Below are 5,084 nucleotides of genomic sequence, written 5' to 3'. Positions count from 1 at the left end.
TGAGAACAGGCTTGTAAATAGGGTGCGAATAGCACAGGAAGTAATGGTAGAAATATCAAATGAGATTGTAAGAAACCAAATGCTTCTATATGCAAGGGGAAAAATTACCCAAATGACAACTTGGCCGATGAGATCAAAGTAAATCTTTATATCCACCTGTTAGAGAACTGATATTCAGGATATATAAATGTCTCAAACGATTACATATTCTAAGAACAACAGATCCAATTAATAAATAGGGCAATAAGTGGCATGAATACTTTTTTAAAAGAAATGATAATGGCCAGTAAATATAGGAAAAACTTCTGCCATTATAAAATGGCAATTCTCCATTGATGATTTCTGTCACACACACACACACACACACACACACACACACACACACACACACTATGTCAGATGATCAACATGAGGAAAACCAAGCTAACAGAATTGGACAGGATGCAATCTATGCTTGGGAGTGTGGGGGGTATATACACTAACTGTTAGTGTGTTAACCATTGCAGCTAATATGGAAAGCAATATTTAGGTTTCTAAAAAGAACCTGAAAAATAATACTTTATTAGCTGTTTTTTCTTCACCTGGGTATATGCCTGAAAGATAACTAAAAAGCCCTGTTTACTTGAACAATATTCTAAGAGATCAGCCTACCTCTCCATAATGCCATAAATGGTAGACAAAAAAGTACACACACACACACACACACACATATATATGCATATATATATACATATATAATATTGATGGGAGGATTTGATCTGTGAAGAATTACAGCATTTAAAGGAAAGTAGATGAAACCAGAAATCAATCTGGTAAAATAAATTAGCACAGATATGCCATCAAGCATCATGCCTTCTCATACATGGAATATGAAATAAGAAAATAAATACATAAATAACAGTCATGGCAACAGGAGAGTGGTAGAGCTTGGGAAGGAGAAAATGAGACTGGTGTGAAAGGGAATGAAGATAGATGAGGTCAGAGTAATGGCCCACATGCTCAATGTATTGTATGCATTTATGAATATAATATTAAAACAAATTGTTTTCTAGATCACCATGTCAAAACAAGCAGCCCATTGTAAGAATACAGTTTGATGGTATTTGAGTATAGTTTTTTAATCAAAATAACAAAGGTTGCCTTTTTCATAAGTTACTCTGGCCTGAGTTGAAGGAGAAATCTCATTTAGTTACGTAAATTATATTGTCTTAGTAATAGGAGACAGATAGGTAACTCATACTCCCTTTACTGTCCTGCTACAGATATTTGGTAAAAATGTGAAAATTCAAATATGTATTTGTCTCTGTCGTCACTCTTAGTGGGGTTTTCATTTACCCATTATATTTCAAATTAGCATGGGTAACCTTTCTCATCCTCACACTCTGGGCCTTCTTTTACTTTTATTGTTGCATTTGTATTCACAGTTGAGAAGTTAATGTCAAATTTTGTAAAACATGTTCTCTCCCATGCTGGGATGCTTGATGCCAGCTGTGTCCCTGGAGTGTGCGCTTTAGTAATCAGCCCTGAAAGGCAGAACTAGTAATGCAAATCCTGGCAGCCTCCTGTACAACAGGGTGTTAGCCCGAGTTGCTGTAATTAGGAATGTGATTAGAAATAAGTGGTGCTTTTGGTTTTCAATTTCCAGGCATGAAATGCAGGGATTTGACTTTGTCTTATGCTTGGCAGATGACAAAGTTTTGAACACTAGATTCCTGAGATTGGCTTCAAAAGCTTCAAAAATTCTGTTGTCTGGTTATATTTTCCTGAAGCCTAGTGTTTTCTGAGTATTTTACCTTGTTTAAAGCTACAGCCCATTTGTAAAAAGTGTCATTAATAATTTCAGGTTATATGTTATTTCTACCTAAGATAGAGTTCAAAAACCTTTTCCTATACAATATAAAGCAAAGTAATGGTGATATTTTCCAACACCTAATGAGCAGTGCTTTACCCTAGGTGTTTGTAGTTAACTCCCCTATCAAGCTTATGAAGCAGATACTGTTCTCATTATATAGGAATGTGAGAGACACACTTCTAGACAAATGTAGAATGCTGCTTCATGTTGCAGAATGTCCATCTGCAGACAGTTTACTTAGGTCAGTCCTGGTACCATGCATAGCTGTTCATTCTACTGTTAAGCATTTGAGCAACATTCATACAAGTGGTGTACAGGGCATTGTGAAAGGCTCCAAAAACAGCAGTGGATCTATTCTTTGCCCTGATGAATGGAATGCTATGCATTCAATATTATAGATGCAAAACTACACACTAAGTCACCCTAGGTACCATAGCCAAAGTGCAAAGGCTTTGCAAAGTCTTAAAATAATGTGTATAGGAAACAATGCCTTGCATGAACTATAATTTTATATGTGTGTGCTTGAAATCACTAACTTATTAAAAGATACAAATACCTATCATGTTAGCTAGATCTTAATAAATAACATTTTGTATAATATTTTTGGATTCTATAAAAAATTACTAAGAACACTACAAGCATATAATGTGTGAGATTTTCTGGCCAGCAATGGAAGTTATAGCCTTATATTTATCCTATTTAAAGGACCTTAAGTAAAGTTGAGTGGGGCACTCAGTATGTGATCACAAAAACAATGTGCCATTAAAATGATGAATAGCCAATGGTCAGAATAATCTCCACAGTTGAGTGGAGAGTGTGATATGACTTTCTCACGTACTCTGGTGCCTCACATTTGGCCATGTCCCCTGGAGGGGGAGACCTGGTGGCACTCAGAGGAAGGACAGCAGGTTGCCAAGAAGAGACTTGATACCCTGTGAGAAAATACAGGGGGAGGTTATCCCCCTCAGGAACAGTCATAGGGGAGGGAGGAATGGGAGGATACAAGGGATGGGATAAACATTGAGATGTAACAAGAATAAATTAATTTAAAAAAAGGAGAAAAAAAACAATTAAGTACAAAAGTGTTTAAGCTTAACTAACTGAGATATTTTAATTTTTTTATGGATGAGAGTAGGTTCAGCATAATCACTGACTTAAATTGAAATGAACAGATTTGGGAAATAGTAAAAATATTTCCTGTTATGGGAATGATTGTGTGATTTTTATAACACTTAAATTAAATTAAAATTAAATTTCAAGATGGTTCTTAATGTTTTATTTTCCTGTCTTTAATCCTTGGTAAATTGGATCCCATGCTGTCTCCGTACAAATGGATGCTGACAACATTTCAGTGGCAGGCATTTCATAAAGTAAACACAACCTGTGAGCGAGATGTAATTGACAACCACTTTCTTACACATTTTGGTTTCTCCTCACTCATAGTTGTTCAGGCTTCCCTAATACTTTGAGACCTGAAACAGGTTGAGATAATGAACCATCTTACTCTAGCTTCCTTGTCAAGAAGGCGTGATCATGTGATGGTAAGATGCTTTGTTGACAAGAGGGAACATTTTTATTGGACAAACTTGTTCTTTTAAGTGTGAAGAATCAGTGCAACAAAAAATTGTTTCTGAAAGGTCACCGGGCAAGTTCGATTGAAACTTGCTCCTTTGCTATGTCAAGGTGAAAAGTTAACTATCCTCTCATATCAGCAAGCATCTTCAGAATAGAAAGTGGGAGATGAAAGATCAATCTCTGCATTTGAAAGAGAATCCAGGATGTCTAGAATCAGCACGGATGCTCGGGTTTGCATATTCACATGTTAACGTCATGGTGGCATGGCAACTGCTCTCCCTGCACATGGGACAGAGTTGCTTTTCTGTGATTTGATTAGAATTATGACCCTAATATTCTTTGACCACACTTAATTTCTGCTTTTATAATTTGAAAAGGATAGATTCAGAAGCTTTGGGACAAGGAAGGTAGAGTAAGGCATTTTCTCAAATCCAAATGTCCTTTTAAAACTACTCTAATTTCTCAAACTGTAGTAATATTTTTGTGTTTTTAATGGGTTTGGTATCAGAAAATAATACACTCATTTAAATAAGTTATATGGATTACCTAATTCAGTAAGAATGTATTAGTGAATTGAGTGAACACTTATTAGTTAAAAGAGTCAGTCTTCCTTCATGTAAAGAATAAATTATTAAATATAAAACATTATAAATGCAACCCATTGAGATTTACTTTGAAAACAGAATTGTCCTTTGATTTATGTAATTTTGTCACTATTACAATTAGTTAAATATTATAATGAAATTATAATAAAATTCATTTTATAAACTGTTCAGAAAACACTTGGTCATCTCATTTAAAAATGTTTAAATGTCACGATGTCACACAAACACCTGGTGTTCCCTTTGTCTTAGGTGTAGAGATTGTGATATGGATGGATCAATTGACGGTATAGTCCCAACTTTAATGTGGTTTCATCTATTTGACACCTTATGGATTTTTTTGTGGCATAAAAAAAGCTTCACTGATGAAAGGTGCAGTTATCTGTCCGTGTAATAAATGTAGTTAGAAATTATGCTGGCTTAAGAAATTGACAGTAGAGAATTGAAAAGGATTCTGCAGTTGACCATGAAGGTTCCTGACAAAATGTCTGTTGGTGTGCCAATGAAAGTCTTGCAGGAGGAACATGTAAGACCAAAACTAGTGAGGTACATAGAGGGAAGTTCACTGAAGCAGAGGACACTTTGAACTTCAAGATGTCCAACACCACAGCCGGGTACAGAGATTACTGAGTGGAATATCTAGAGCAGGTGTGCAGAAGATGTAGTAAGTTCCTAATCTCTAATTTTGCCTGGCATGCAGAAATATGTACCCATATTGAAGGGCATGAAAAATAAAAAGCAAGGTTCAAGGGCTGGATGAGGTCAAGCTGCAATTCTGAAAGCTCAAGTGGTTTCAAGAGGAAGAGGGAGAGGCATAATGCTTGGAAACACCTTCCAGGAGTGAAAATAATTTTTCTGTTGACAGCTGTTGTTACTGCCAATATGAAAGTACTACTGTTGTGCCTTTCTGGAAATTTTGCCTGACCAGTCCTTGTGATTCACAGGCACTTTTTGATACTATAGGAGCTAGTCCTCAAGAAGTATTCTACCAGGCCAGTTCCAGCTAGATAATCAAAATATTGTGTCTAAAGTTTGTGGCATTTTCAGCACTTAAA

At 35.8% G+C, this 5,084-nt stretch overlaps 1 pseudogene; it reads left to right on the top strand.

Annotated features, from left to right (window-relative positions):
- Positions 1–4,414: 4,414 nt before the first annotated feature.
- On the top strand, positions 4,415–4,873 carry LOC127199115 (small nuclear ribonucleoprotein Sm D3-like; annotated as a pseudogene).
- Positions 4,874–5,084: the final 211 nt, after the last annotated feature.

The sequence above is a fragment of the Acomys russatus genome, chromosome 15 (assembly GCF_903995435.1).
Source record: "Acomys russatus chromosome 15, mAcoRus1.1, whole genome shotgun sequence".
Lineage (NCBI taxonomy): Eukaryota > Metazoa > Chordata > Mammalia > Rodentia > Muridae > Acomys > Acomys russatus.
This window is presented reverse-complemented; position numbering and strand designations above follow the sequence as displayed.